The sequence below is a fragment of the Harpia harpyja genome, chromosome 2 (assembly GCF_026419915.1).
Source record: "Harpia harpyja isolate bHarHar1 chromosome 2, bHarHar1 primary haplotype, whole genome shotgun sequence".
Taxonomy (NCBI): Eukaryota; Metazoa; Chordata; class Aves; order Accipitriformes; family Accipitridae; genus Harpia; species Harpia harpyja.
In genome coordinates, this window is record NC_068941.1 from 43661882 (window position 1) to 43678126 (window position 16245).

Here is a 16245-nt window from a genome sequence, read left to right on the forward strand (position 1 = left end):
CCTCTAATGCCAAGCTATGGATATAGACTCCTCATGTTGTGCATACATTTGACTTCATAGGTCATCCACCATAGTTATTTAAACTGTCTTGCTCTGATGCATTTTTTGCCTGCATTTCTTTTCTTCCCCAGAGCTTATGATTTTGCCTCAGGTCACTTAGGTTATTATTAATGGTACATCTCATATTGATAAGGGAAAAAAAAAGACATTTTAGATGAGTCAGGCTGAAGTACTTCCCTCCTTCTTCTGTGATTATCAGGGAAAAGTGCTCCTCTTTGCTGCCAGGCCAAATTCAAGAGTTTGGGGGTAGGTCAAGTATTCCGAAGGTCATTTAGGCCCAGGGTCTAGCTGCTTTATGTACCAGTTTGGTAAGGGACATTGGAGACCACAGCACAGAAGCTGAAGTTGCTCCAAGTATTCCAGTCGTTGCAGATGGACACATTTGAGGACAAAAACCTGCTTTTGATTCTAGAGGTTGTTTGTGATCTGGAAGAGGAAGGCTGTTTTGGTACTGAAGTTATTTTTGAGGGGTGAGCTAGAGAGTAAGCTGCTTGCTGATAGCAAATGACATCCATATCTTCTGTCAGAGGTTTTCCAGATTCCCCATCCTGGTTTTGAATGCCAGGGCAGGTCTGGCCTGTCTCTTTTTGGAGCTGACTGGCAATCGGTGCTATTTTAAACAAGTCCTTTGCTTTTCTGAGTGCTGACATATGCAGGGTGAAGTATTAGCATTTTATAACCTTGTGAAGTGTTGCCAACTCAGGAGCTCCAACCTCACAAGTCAAACAGCCAAATTATGAAGTGCAACTGTTGAGTTTGTTACATTTGCATTGTTACTGAAACTTGAAGAGTTCTAGTTTCCAGGCCTTTCTGTGTTATGACAAGAAGGGCTAGAAACACACTGCTGAAAACCCCAAAGGAAAATCAGAGGTTCTTCAGGAGCTGATCCCCTTCAGCTGGAGTGAGAACAATAAAAATACCAAACGTAACACGGCCTGGTGACTCTGAAGATATCGTATCTTGCTGCAGGAGAGAGCCATTTGAAGGAAATCTTTTTTATTATGGTGCCAATATTCTGGAGTCTGAAGATATCCTTCTCATGTTACAGCCACCTCTTGCGAAGCTGTATAAAATGGACAGTTTGTGCCACGTGGCTTAAATGTGGGACATTACCAAATGCTGTTGCAGAACGATTGATAGGAAAAAATGCCTCCTTCCTCTGGAGGCGTTCCTTGAAGTGATAGCAGATCTAAGAGGAATAGTTTGAGAAATGTGTTTAATCTAGCAAAAGGTCCTGTAATTTGCAATATCTCTTTCTATGACATAGCATGACAACAATGATTTTAAATGCTTGTGGCTATGCATGCTTTAACATGAGATTAGTGTTATTCTCTTGTTACGTATTCTAGTTATATCAGGATGTGCTTAAAAAGCATGTTAAAAACAATGTAAGCCATTCATGTAAATATTTCTCATTCCTGTGAATGACTTTAAGCATAGAAAGTTCTGATATTTGAGAGGTAACAAATACATTTATAAAGAAACTACTGAAGTCAATGGTTTGTGAAGGATGTTAACATACGTTAATGCCATCTGGAAAGCAACGATTAGATGAAGATGGAGAAAATAAAAATTGGTGTGGCATAACTTTATTAGATGTTATTTGTCCATGACTAGAATTCTAAGCTGTATCCTGAGTTTACTGAAAAGTTACCTTCATTTAAATTTCAAGTAAATAAACATTTACTGAATACTGTAAAATTCAGTAAACCATTTTCTGCTTAAGAAATCACATGCAACTTTGTGAGCTTAGCAGGCTTGAAAGTTGCTCTCTTTTGAGGCAGGTTGCAGCTATGTGGAACAATAAATGTAACGATGGCTATAGTTTTTCAGATTAGTTCATTCTGTATCCTCTTCTTTGATCCTTGGTGTCAAAGAAGGTTGAATAGCTTTTTACTACTCCCTTTCTCTGCAGTGAAGATCTGCGATTATTTAGTTTTTATGACATACCAATGTGTAGAAGTTTAAGAACTCATCTTTCCCTACCTTGACTACTGAATAACTCCTGTCCAGCTGATGTACTTCAAACCACAGGGGTTTTTTTGTCTACATGGCTGATCCTTGTTGAACATTATGCTAGTTAGGTCCGATAGCATTTACAGTATAGTCAAGCTCCAGCAACAGACCACCAGGTTTTACATATAATTTTTGTCTGTTTGCAGAGACCAGACAGATTCAGGCTTGTGGCTGTTTAACGCACTGCTGGATGTTTCTTGTATGACCTCATGTTCTCTAGTCAAGAATTCCAAATTAGTACTTTAAAAACCAACTATAACATATCCACTTGTTTCCTATAGATTTAACAGGGTGTAATACAAAATAATGCATGTGTGCAAGAGCATGAATTATGATGCCTATGGGAACCGTAACTTTGCATTTCCTGGCTTCTAAGAGTTAAAGTTGGTTTTAAATTCCTAGTCATACTAGCATTAATATAGTTTAGTACAGCAAATACTTTTCCCGGCCCTCGCCCATTTTTCGTCCAGACCCCACCACCAGTTTCATTGTTTTTTGGGGAGGAAATAAACAAAACTCTTAGTATATTCTTAGGATCAGCTGATTCTTGCTCTACCCGAATTAACAAATCGAGTTCATACTTTAGATAAAATAACCCTCAGTATTTTGCTTAGTTGGCACAGCAGGAATAAGGGAGGAGGGGGGAGAGCTATTCAGCTGTGGGTGCTTGTTAAACAGTGGGGAATGCAGAAACTTCTAAATAAAACAAATCATGCTTGCAGGCAGAGAACTTGAAAAAAATGTGTTTAACTAGAGCACTACTGCTTCTGTTTAGCACAGAGGGGATTTCACAGTGCTGTAATAGCAATTTAAAGGTTAATGCAGACCTGAAAATGAGGGGTTGTTTCAGACTTGACATGGTTTCCTCTCCGTGAATATATTAGTGGCAATTCTGAACAGTAATTGTATCAGCAGTGAGGAAGCTGTGTTATTCTCAAAGGATCTATCTGAAACATGTTTAAAATGAAGACATCTGATGAGAAGATGGTGGGCCTGGACTAGAATACTGCTTCTGGAAGAGTCTGGAGTTTTGATCTTGATAGTGATGAACATGTTTCTGTGCTTACTTCCTTGAGTTAAAATAAAAAAAAAAATTGACATTTGAAACCATGGTGATGGGGATCAGTATCTTCTGCCTTCATGAAGCTGTTAACAGTCTCTAAACCATTAGTGCAGGGGTATAAAAGGGAGACTTAAAGAATGAGCTGTTACTGCCGGACCCATTTCCTTTCTGAAATACTGGCATATGCAGCTGTAGAGTTCCCCATTGAAATTCTCATCCTGGCACTGCGTCAAAAGAGTGTAAAAATATTCAGCATTCTTAATAATTCTATGAGCATTCAAATTTCTGTTGTTTGTTTGTTTTGTTTTGTTTTTTCTTTTTTTCTTTTTCATTTTGTACATCATGCTACTCATTTCAAGGTAGAAAGATTACATTTTGTTTCGTCCTGTAAATATTTATATTTGGCCATCTTAATCACAGGTGGTCATGGTGGTTAGAGGCAGAAATTCTAGCCTGAAGTCAGATATTATGTCCCTAGTTCAGAATATTTTTTAATACGGATAGGGAATTGTAGCTACAGAAAAATAATGCAATGCAGAGTACTCTGTGGTGGTATTTTGTATGTTGAATAATAGGTTCAGTAATTCTGGTAACCATTTATTCTGTTAAGTCCATTTCGTTTTATTGCATCTTCCTAATTTTGCTGCTGCTAGCACTTGTGCTCACTGGACTGGTACAGAATTGACGAAATGCCTATCATTCAGGTGGCTGATAATCACATTTGTTAGGATCCATGATCATACAGCGCAGACACACAATTACACAAGAGATAATACCTTCATTCTATGTACTTTCATTTTGTTATGGAGTTACTGTTGCTACTCCACTAGTTAACATTAAACTCAATTTTTCACTTTAATTCTATCTATTAGTTTTGTGCAACTAAACCAGCATGTCTTATCTAGGTTCACAGCACTTCTCATTGTGTATAGATTCAATGTTTTTGATAATTTAATTTCAGGTCTTAGCTTTATTTAAACTTTAGAAATTCAGGAACATCTGTAACTAGTCCTGTTTTCTTTGTTGTGTTACACTTCAGAGTTTTGTATTGTTTCCTGCAGTTTCACTGATGAGAAACTGAATACTCAGGTGCCAGCCTTGTTTCTTAAGAAACGAGGCTTACGTCCTGTGCAGCTGTCAAGTTTATCATCACTAATAGTTTTTGAAATCATGCCTGGCTTCAGCCGTACTGACAGAGGGTAGAGATCTCAAAGGTATGAAAGGTCTACAAGCTTGTGTAAATTGGTGGCTGGATAGAAGAGGGAGATCCAAATCAGTGTCAATTACATGGTGTCAGCGGTGCCAGCCAGCTGAGAGATGCAGCAGCCAGCCGGCCGGCTGTGTGGCCTGAGCAGTCAGGGCAGGCCATGCTCTGAACTGGCCCCCGTGCCCGGGCCTGTGAAAGGGGCGAGGAGGCTGAGGGAGTGAAAGAGAGGCGGTGAAGGAGGAGGAGGAGGAGAAGGAGGGGTTAGAGGGTGGCACCGCATACAGATCCATACAGAACTGGGAGTCTTCCGTTCTGCTGCCTATTGAAGAGCCTGTTACGGAGATTATGTGGTAGTGTAGATAAAATACAAAGGATTGCTATACATATAGATGTAATTGCTTTGCTTACATTAGGTCAACAAGTGCAGTTCTTTTCAAATAAACCCATGGTGACGGCAAACGTAGTTTCATCAGCCACCACCTTGAGTGATTCTGTTGGTAGAAATAGGTGAGGGGGAGACTGAGCATGGGTTGGTCATACTGATAGATTACTTGGGCCCACGCCTTCCTTTGTAAAGGCCCCCATATGGCTGCATGATGGCTTCATATGTTAGTGGAACTATTGCTTTACCAAGTCAAATATGTAATCAGATTCATGTCACCAGATGTCATCACTGAAGGGTTTGAGCAAGTGCGTCACTTGCCATTCCTTTTATCCAAGTTTTGCTATATTCGCCATTTTGTATATCTTTGTAAGTTTTCTTTTCTTTTTGTCTAGGAAAATTGATGATTTTTCAAAGCCCAGGTTGTTGTGATATTACTACTGTTATGCATAGTAACTATTTACAATAAGAAAATAGCAGAAATAATGTGTATTTTTCCAAATATGCTTTACAGGAAAAATATTCAGCTAATATAATTTTAAGTTAATGGAGCCATAAAACTGTGTGGCTGCTAAGATCATCTATGATCGTTGCTGACAAAGTTTATTATGCTCTGTTTTTGATGGTACAATATGCTATTACATTTTCCCTTCATGCATATGCCTCTGCCTGTATAGTGTGCCAAATAATGCACCATAGAATATTCTACAACCCGAGGAACTTTGGGCATGAAGCTTGGTAGTACTAGTTTTGAATTACACTGCATGGAGTTTTCTACATAATTAAGTGTGCTAAAATACTGTCACATGCTGAATTTGAAGTCTATTTGATTTTGTATAGGGACTAAAGGACTAGAGAGCTTATTACGTAGTAGTGGGTAGTTTTGTGCTCCAGCAGAAACGTTAGGGATACAGTACATTGTAATGCGTAAACTGTTCTGAGGGCTAAACAGTGACTGTTCCTTCTATTGGAGTGGACTGATTAATTCCTGGGATAGCTGCAGTTGTGAAGGGGCTGATACACTGTGCAGTATCAGCCTAGCTTGGTTGGCAGCTGCCTTATGTCCTCTTCTACTTTGACTAGAATTGTGATGTGCAGTCTTGCAGCATAGGCAGGTTGCCCAATATCCAGATTGCTCTGTATCCCGCTAATGGGATTGCTAGACTGGGGAAATAGTTATGGCAAATTGTATCTAGCCTTAAGTTTCTGAAATTAAAAATACCTTGGGGCAAAAAAGAAAAGAAATCCCAGGTGGGCTATATGTGTGTATTTTGAGCTGGGTGAGTGACTACAGTAGCAAAACGATTTGAGAGATAAATCTGCATTTAAATAAGCTTATTACTGATAACTGATAATGCCATAATATTATTGTCCATTTGTCTATAACAAGGTTTTGCCTGTATTGCTGATATTTGGACAAGTGTACTCTTCGCTGGGTGAAAAACTGGCTGGCTGGATGAGCCCAGAGGGTTGTGGTGAATGGAGTTAAATCCAGTTGGTGGCGGGTCACAAGTGGTGTTCCCCAGGGCTCGGTGTTGGGCGCCGTTCTGTTTAATATCTTTATCAATGATTTGGTTGAGGGGATTGAGGGCACCCTCAGTAAGTTTGCAGATGACACCAAGTTGGGAGGCAGGGTCGATCTGCTTGAGGGTAGGGAGGCTCTACAGAGGGATCTGGACAGGCCGGATCCATGGGCCGAGGCCAATTGTATGAAGTTCAACAAGGCCAAGTGCCGGGTCCTGCACTTGGGTCACAGCAACCCCATGCAGCGCTACAGGCTTGGGGAAGAGTGGCTGGAAAGCTGCCCGGCAGAGAAAGACCTGGGGGTGCTGGTTGACAGAGCTGAATGTGAGCCAGCAGTGTGCCCAGGTGGCCAAGAAGGCCAACGGCATCCTGGCCTGTATCAGGAACAGTGTGGCCAGCAGGAGCAGGGAGGTGATTGTTCCCCTGTACTGGGCACTGGTGAGGCCGCACCTCGAGTACTGTGTTCAGTTTTGGGCCCCTCACTACAGGAAAGACATTGAGGTGCTGGAGCGTGTCCCGAGAAGGGCAACCAAGCTGGTGAGGGGCCTTGAGCACAAGTCTTATGAGGAGCGGCTGAGGGATCTGGGGTTGTTCAGTCTAGAAAAGAGGGGGCTGAGGGGAGACCTTATCGCTCTCTACAACTACCTGAAGGGGGGTTGTAGTGAGGTGGGTGCTGGTCTCTTCTGTCAGGTGTCTGGAGATAGGACGAGAGGAAATGGCCTCAAAAGTTGCGGCAAGGGAGATTTAGGTTAGATATTAGGAAAAATTTCTTTACTGAGAGGATTGTCAGACATTGGAACAGGCTGCCCAGGGAAGTGGTTGAGTCACCATCCCTGGAGGTATTAAAAAAGCGCGTAGACGGGGTACTGCAGAACATGGTTTAGTGGGCATGGATGATGGTTGGACTTGATGATCTTGAAGGTCTTTTCCAACCTCAATGATTCTATGATTCTATGACTCTATGATTACTTATCGTTTTAGACTCAGTGTTCTGAGAACAGCTGCAGCATGAGTATTAAATTAAAATTAATTTTGAGATATAGAATACTTAAACTTAATTCCTTTAAAAAAAGAATTATCTGGCTTTTCATGTACTGTGCTTTTTAGTTTATGAAGTAATCTCTGAATTCTCCCTTTTTAGAAAGAGTTTGTGTTTTAATGCAGGTGAATGCCAGCTGTGAGATGAGTGTTGTAAGAGAACGTGGATTTCACACAACTGTGGGTTCTGGACTAATTGACAAAGAACTGAAGATTATATTTGTTCTGAATTTAGTGGTCAGAATCACAGTAAGTGCTCTTTGACTATTGTGGAGATGGCATGTACCTCAAATCTAATTTCTTGCAGGAATTTTTTATTTACTGAAAATGGCATTTGCAAAGTGATAGAAATGACTTGCAAATTTGGAGGGAATTTGGCCAGTAGTTCTTTCAAGGGAATAAAAAGGCATAGATTTCGAGAAACCTGAATCTTTCATTTTAGCATTTTTCAAAGTAAGAGTTCTTCCTTTTTCATCAATATGCAGCTATTCAGAAAAATGTGGAAAATGATAACAAAAATACAGAGTTGTGGAAGAAATGATCTTTTCTCTCAATCCTTCCCCTTTTAATAAATTATCAGAATGTACCAATTTTCTGAAAGTGAAGAAATTAAAAAAATTTGTTTGTTATTCAGTTCACATAGCTAAGAAAAAATAAATACACTGAATTCTTTACCCATCTGGTTCTAATGCAATCACTGTTGTTCCACATTCTGCTTAAATCTTGTGTTAATATTCATTGTATATTCTCACCCCATCGTATATTCTCACCTTCATGACCAATTTCAGTCATCACATTAGTAGGTGGTAACATTCTGTGGAAAGAGAGTGAGAAGGAGGAGAAAGCTGAGTATAACTAGGAGTGATTAAAATAATGGATATCTCAGAGCATGCTCTCTTTTTTTCCTGTTCTTGGTTTGTTGGAACACAGCTCTCTTTCCTTGTTGCTAGTGATAATTTTACTTACTGGCGAAGTGAGCATGTTTTTAAAATGTAAAAGAATGTGCTTGACAAATTCAAAGCACTAGGGAAAGATCTAGACTGAACCCAGTGAATTATGTCACACAGGTTTATTTGTGTACTCTGATTTTAGCTTGTCCTGAATATCTGTCTTATAACTACCTTTTGTGAAGATCCCCAAAAAGTCAGAATGAAAGGGGAAGGAAACAGGGTAATTTAGCTGACTTCTCTGACCAATAATTTTACTACTAAATATGGTATGTTCAGTCAGATTTAGAAAACAATAGGCATATTCCTCAGTGAATCAACTACTGCCAAGGTATAAATAAAAACATAAATCAAATGTATTTGTGTAGCAGTTACTATTCCCATCAGTTTATGACCAGAATCTCTTACTGAGACCAAAATTTGTTTACAGCTGTCAGCATTCTGAATTATATTTTTTTGCTAGCAGAAAATGCTCATTCAGGAAGTGAAATTAGTTTATGAAAATAATTGGTTACAACATTTAAATGCAACGTGATAAAATGATGAACTGGTATTAACAGAAGAAGGATGAATAAATACTTTGCTAAATTGATCTAATAGTCTTGACTTATTTTAACCTTACAAATGAAGGAGTTTAAAATATCCCTTGTTTTATACAGTCTTTTTTTCTAAAATAGCTACAATGGTGGAGAGCTGATTTCCATGGACACTTATGGAAAGACTCACCCTTAAGCCTCATACAGGTGAATATCAAATCCTTAGTCACTGCATGTGATGATTTTCAAACCAAGTCAATTAATATTTCAAAATAGTTGAATTTACTTGTGTCTCTTGCCAAGAGATGTATCAAGGATGGTCTGAAGTAAGCAGCACTGTGAATCTGCCATGTTTGTACTGACCATGTCAAGCATGGTATTGATATTTACTGAAATTAAATTTTAGCTTAGCAGCCTTAAAACATTTTAAATTTGCTTTTCACCTTAGCATACTGCTTTTACTTTGTTTTTCTCTGAGCTAGCTTGATGTGTGGGATCCAGAGAGCTGAAGATTGAGGAAAAAATACATTGATCTTGCAGTTTACAGTTTATCAGAAATAGTAGTACAGCAATTGCAGGGAGTGTAGCTGGAAGGGAAAGTGTTTAGACCATAGCAAATAGTCTGAAGAAGAAGGGAAAGATGGAGGAAAAGAAATAACCCCTCTGTGGGTTATGTCATATGTAAGAACAATGGAAGCTACTTTTCAAAACGAAAAAACCCCCAAGCAGTCCAGCCCTAGATAACAAAATAAAGCTTCCCTGGAGTTTGTAATAGTATCTTGGCAAACACTAGAGTTCAGAGGTAATCTCAGAGTATTTAATTCATGCATCAGATTTTAGAGTTATTCACTGAGAAATCCCCGAACAATTGTGAAGTAAAAATCTTACTTGTTTACCATTACAGCATTCTAAATTCTGCTGAAATGAACATCTGTTATTTGGTTATTAAGAGATATTAACTTCACAAGATAAAAGGTAGCAGATTAAGAAGTTATAATAGGAGAGAAACACAGATTGATAATAAAATTTTTAGTTCAACACTCTCAAAGTTTTGAGATGTTTTATAACTAGATTTAGCTCTGAATTTGGAAATGAAGTTAATTTGTCTATATCCTATTGGGACAGTACAGCTTCACTGAAGTGGATGAAACCAGACCTCCTTTCAGAACTTGGAAAGTTTTCGTGAATGCCTATGGAACTGGACATCTACCCCACAGGGAAGTGAATTTGAAAATTTGAAAATGGCCACTATCATTTATGTATGTGAATTAAAATCCTGTGTTTGAAGTTTCTTAAGTTTAGACATGCTGATAACCAGAGATTTTTCAACTGGATTCTTTTCCTGGTTAAGTCATCTTTTATGATCGCGTTGTAAAAATATATTACACAGGCAAAATTTAAAAAAAAAAGAAAAAAAAAAAAGAAAAAAGTTGAATACTTTCTTTACCCTAAATATGCCTGTCTGCTTTACAGTTTCTTAATGCTAATATTAAATGCACAAAGGAAATAGCAGAAAAGACTCCGTTCCAGTCTTTAGCTGTAGTGACATAAAATGCTACTGTAGATTCAGGTAAAGTACATTTTAAAGAAAGATCAGTCCTGTGTTTGCAAGGTGGTTGTCCTATACTGTCTAATTAAATCAAATTTGGAGTTCTGTTTGCCCAACAGTTAGACAAATTTTGAATTCTGATCAAAGCTCCTTCCTGTTTAAATTAGAGAAATTGCACCTGTCATCATATGTACAATTGTCTTGTAATGATGCAAGAAAAATGGAAATATTTCAAAGTGCATTTGGAAATTTATTTAGCAGAAATAGATGGAGATGAAAGTAAGGTGGAATAGTGGTGTCTTTCCCTGATACATGCTCTAGAAGAGCATTTACTGAATATTTACAATAATTGCATGAAGATCAAAAAACAAATGTGAAAGATTGAATATAATGAACAATTCTCAAAAACATTGCCTTTTGAGGAAGTGCCATGTGAAAGTTGCAGGTTCTTCGTAAAGAGGGAGAAAAAAAATAAAGAAACAATGATTCAATATGTACTGGAATAGATAGGGGCAGAAGATCTTGGGGCTTTGGGAATCTGTTGGATTTGCTAACATAGGGGAAGAGAACCTGCGGAATTCCAAAGGGGTGTTGAGAGGGAGGCTGAGCTCTTGATGAAGATTGGTAATGAAGAAGAAAGGAGAACTGGGACAGCAAAGGAGGAAAAATATTGATCAAATATTTGGAATGGCACTTTAGCTGAAGCTAAAGTAATCTTTTTGTCTATGCAAAAGGTGACTAATATTTTTAAGATCGGTGGACCATTAAAGCCAGAGCCTAGTTTGATTCAACATTGGGTTTTGCATTAATACCAGTGGGATGCAGGGAGATAAAGGTAAGGAAGGCAAGTTTTACATGATGACTGAATGGCGTTGTTATTTGATGTTATTTGACATGAGAATGGAAAATACACTGTTGAGACAGTTTCTTTGTTATTTTTTTTTATTTTCTTTTCTTTACCTGTCTCTTAGCTTTATGTTTCTCTTCTGGTTTTTTTTTGTCTGCATTCATGTATTTCAAAGCAGCTCCTTCTCATCCCATAGAATCATGAATGAACATAGATAATGTCATCATTAGGTTTGGTGTTAACTCAAACAATAGAGGGACTGAAAAGTAGGCATAACATTTACCTGGATTTTTTTAGACTCCAGAATATTATTTGCAGGTGTAAATAATACCAAGTAAAGACATAACTCTCTCTGATACATGCTCTACTGGTTTATATCTAGCTTATGTTTGTAATACAGCATTTGTGCAGGAATGAGTTTCACATTCTTGAAAAAAAAAAAAAGATACAGCACAGAATCAGATTAATCCCCACAGGTCTGATAAAGTAATTAGATTAGGTGAATGTTCAGTAATGCTCTTCAAAGGTTTACCCTCTTTCAGGAATATTTGCAAAAGTGGAAGTAAAAACTGTTATCTATGTAAGAGTACTGTGGGTCAAGGATCAGTGAAGAGCTATAGAAAGTGAATTTGAAGAAATAATATAATACAAAGGGAACATCCACCAAAAAACCTCTTTCTGACTGAGAGTGAGGTATGTTATCATTTAAACTTGATGATGTGGTTTAACCCCATCCAGCAATTAAGTACCACTCAGCTGCTCGCTCACTCCTCCCCCCCTTCCCCAGTGGGATAGGGAGGAAAAAAAAACCAAGTAAAACTTGTGGGTTGAGATAAGGACAATTTAATAATTGAAATAAAAAATAAAATATGATGCTACTTATACTACTAATAATTGTAATGAAAAGGAAGATAACAAAAAGTGAGTGAAATATAACCTAAGACAGACAAGTGATACACAATGCAATTGCTCACCACCTGCTGACCAATGTTCAGCCAGTCCCTGAGCAGTGATCCACCCCTCCCGGCCAACTCCCCCCAGTTTATATACTGGACATGACATCACATGGTATGGAATATCCCTTTGGCCAGTTTGGGTCAGCTGTCCTGGCTGTGTCCCCTCCCAACTTCTTGTGCCCCTCCAGCCTTCTTGCTGGCTGGGCATGAGAAGCTGGAAAGTCCTTGACTTAGTATAAACACTGCTTAGCAACATCTGAAAACATCAGTGTGTTATCAACATTCTTCTGATACTAATTCTGGAACACAGCATTATACCAGGAAGAAAGTGAACTTTCGGCTATCCAGCTGAAACCAGGACACTTGACTTGAGGTGGCTGTCATTTTGGAGCAAGGTCTGGCACTATAAAGGGTACAAAGCCAGAGGCACCGCAGATGAAACTAACAGGCTACACAAGATCTAATATACCAGGGACAGGAAAACATATATTGCCCCAAAGACAATATTATTCAGTGGTAGAATAGCCCATACCTCTTGAATGTCCCCAAAGTGTAGAAAGGTTGTAACATGGAGCTGAAATCAGTGGTTTAAGCTCAGTGTCACTCATTACTCTATGGAAATGAACGAACAAAAAATTGGAACTACGGCACATATTTGACTCTGGCTTCAAACTTTCTGTGAATGATATCAGGATTTGTTTTATTGGTGTGGCTGTTTACTTGGTAATTAAAGATGCAGAGTACATCTCTACAGGAATAATTTGGTACAAATCTAATGTAGCTTATGCATACATCGATCTTTAGTTACTCTACTACCAGTGGAATAACATGTGTGTAACATTAGGACTTGGAAAGGACAGTGTGGGTAACTGCTTGCTCTTGTGGGACATATTGGAAGTTGGCTATCTTTTCAAGTTATCCTGAACATTGATGAGTATGTTTTTATTTACTGGGAGCCAAAAGAGTGCTGAGCTGCAAATACACTTAGGCTCCAGAGGCTTTTAACAGGGCTATAAAAAGACAACTTTTCAAATTTGCAGTCAGAAGGAAGACACAGGCTCCTCAAAAATATTAAGTTGTTTAAGAATTAGGTGTCTCCTCAGTGTTTTCATAATTTGAACTAACAGAAACATAGTCTACTGTTCAGTAATCACAGGTGAAAACTAGGCCTTGTGGGAGTCAATACAAATCCTGCCATGAGCATCAAGGGACCCAGGATTTGCATATTAATTTCTGGATGTGTGTGCATTATATTAATGAATAGCTAGAGTGAAACACTCTGCCTATATCCGTAAATCTGCATTTCATGCTTCTACATACAAAATAGGTATAAAGTTGCATATATTATACTCTGGGGCCCATAGCCTTGGATATGAAAAAATTGAGTCCTAAATATGTCTATTGACAAACACACAGATTCCCTGAGAAAATCCTTAGATGCAGAAATTTACTGCTGGCTATATACAGTATGTGTGCATATCAATTGCAATGACACAATAAAGAATGTTACAGATTTTCGGAGGAGTAGTGTGATATCAAGTTTAAAAGGTGCTTGAGGAATATAAACTACCAATGAAAACTGTAGGGAAGATAAAGTAAACTGTGTCTCTATGCATTAGAAGAATGGTGTTAAGAGCAGTAAACCTGATGGAGGTTTAAACTAGCTGCATTAATGTATATATTTTACAATGTATATAATACAGCACCATTTTTAGGAACAACGAGTAGCCCACTGAAAATTTCTCAAGTTTTCCTGTAAGGGCATGAATTCAGAGAGAGCATGGATCACTAAATTTTTTTGGTAAGCAGCAGAGGTGGATGACCATTCATATTTTTATATTATATAATTTTTCTGTGTGTTCCCTTTTTGTTCACTTTCCATGTACATATATGTGATTGAGTTTTATTGGCATGGCAGTTTGCAGAAAGTGAGTTTCAAGGTCATATGCATGATGATGAAAGGAAAATGGATTTTAAATTTATGTGTATAAAGTAATCTCACCAGAAGTGTTCACACATTCATCTAATCAGGAAACAGGTCTAATGGTGATGTTCATTTGTGTCTACTCACAATGAATGAAGTGCACAATAACTTGTGAGCTCTTTAAAATTACCCTGAGAACTAAGGCATTTCTGAGAAGATTTTAACGGTTGTGTTCCTGTGTTAGGTTGAGTGATTCCAAAGATCTTGTCATTTGGTACAAAATCGTTAGAACGCTTCAGTAACCAGATAAGCTGGAGAACTTTTTGCTGTAACTTTAATGTAGATTTTATTTTCATTGACCTTTAAAAATACTTTTATTATTCTGTGTCACATTTTCTCAGCTGCCTTCTCCCAGCTTCCCCCTACAACCCATCCCAGACTCACATGGTGCTATCTAAAAGAATACAATTTCTGCCTAAGGGGATAAAAATTAAAAACCATTCAAAGTTTCTCAGAATACCCTATATTTTATACAAGTTACTTTCAAAGAGTAAAATTGTACTGCAGTTCTACAAAGCCTTTGGAACTTATGCATAGTGATGTTGATTTACAATATTCATATACCTTTCATGTGAATCTGATGAACAGAATTTAATTCTGATATCTGTTTAAAGGTCTTGATCAGTTCGGGTTGAGCTGTTTTATTGCATTAGGACCAGGCAGAGAGAAATTATCATTTTTGGGTAATCTTGTCTATTCCTTTTTGAATGGAACTTCATTTCCTCCTATGTTGTGCTCTCTGGAGCTTTGTTCAGTCTGGTTTTTAAAGGATTGAGTGATGGGGCTTCCAGTGGGAACCTACAAGATTTTTTACAAAAAGCCTCTACCACCACTGATGTATGAGGGAATGGGATATGAATTAATGTATGTCTTTAATCAGAAGTTTTGGGATACAGTCTAAGTTCTAATAGCTGGATCATTTCATTTCTCAATGAAAGCCAAAACAATGCTGTCATTTACATATTGAGCTATTAAAAAATGGAAACTGGCTGGGTACAGAAGGTGTTTTTTCCATTAATTGAGTTACAATTCCCTCTGTGACACTGAAATCCAAAGTTAAACTTGTAAGTAATCTGGTCTAAATATTTAAATATGCTCTCTTCTACATGCCAGACAGTAATGAGCAGCCTAGAGTCACACAAGTTATGTTTCCCTTATTTAATTGCCCCCAAAATTAAATTTAAAAAGGTTTTTTTTTCTAGATTTCTCTGTTATTTTTTTTTCTAGATTTCTCTGTTATTCAGTGAAAACCATAAAAAATATAGCAGTTTCACTGGACCAATACACAGAGAGATTTCATTTTCAGTCTTTAATACCACATTTATATTCTCTTTCTAGATTGCTCTATTACTTCTTCTATTTTATCTCTATAGAAATTAAATGTTATAGCACAAATTCATGTTGCAGAGAAAAGTCTTTACTGTTGAAAGTGGATTGTTTCCTTTCTGTTTGCAAGAGTTTTGTTTTATTTCTCTAATGAAAAAGTTGGTTGTTGAATTACAGAGTTAAACTAGAGCATGTAATTTCAAACTTTGTCCTTTATAGTCAATTAACCTAGCTTCTGTTTCTCCACATTTTTTCATTTTCACATATGGATCCATTATATTATGCCTAACTGAAAATACAGTCTTAGAGTCAAAACATTTCATGTTTCTTTGGCTTGCAAATTAGCTTTGTTCATCTTTTTTTTTAAAAGTTGCTGTCAAACTAGGTGTCAAAATTGTGGAAGAATTGTAGCCCGAAGGATCCTAGTAACATGTAACTATGCTCAGCTTGAGCATGGTTGACAGCACAACTACGCGGTGCCTATGTCAGTTTAGAAGATAGTAATTCCCAGGAGAAATCCCTTCATCCTTTGATGGGATGAGCCTGCTGATCAAAGGTTTACACACACCTAAAATGTAATTGAAATTTACATGTACTCTGGCAGAAAAGGCAGCGTGTGCACCCCACTTGCTATTCATTCTGCTGTCATGTTGTAATTTGTCTTCTGCTGATACAAGTACTTCTGAGTTCATATTTCAAGCCAAGTTATGGAAATGGTAGAAGTCTCAGAGTCGTTCATGGTGTTTTCCCCTAATTAAAGATATTTTAGAACATATAGCTTCAACACTTCATCCAATTTTTGGTGTACCA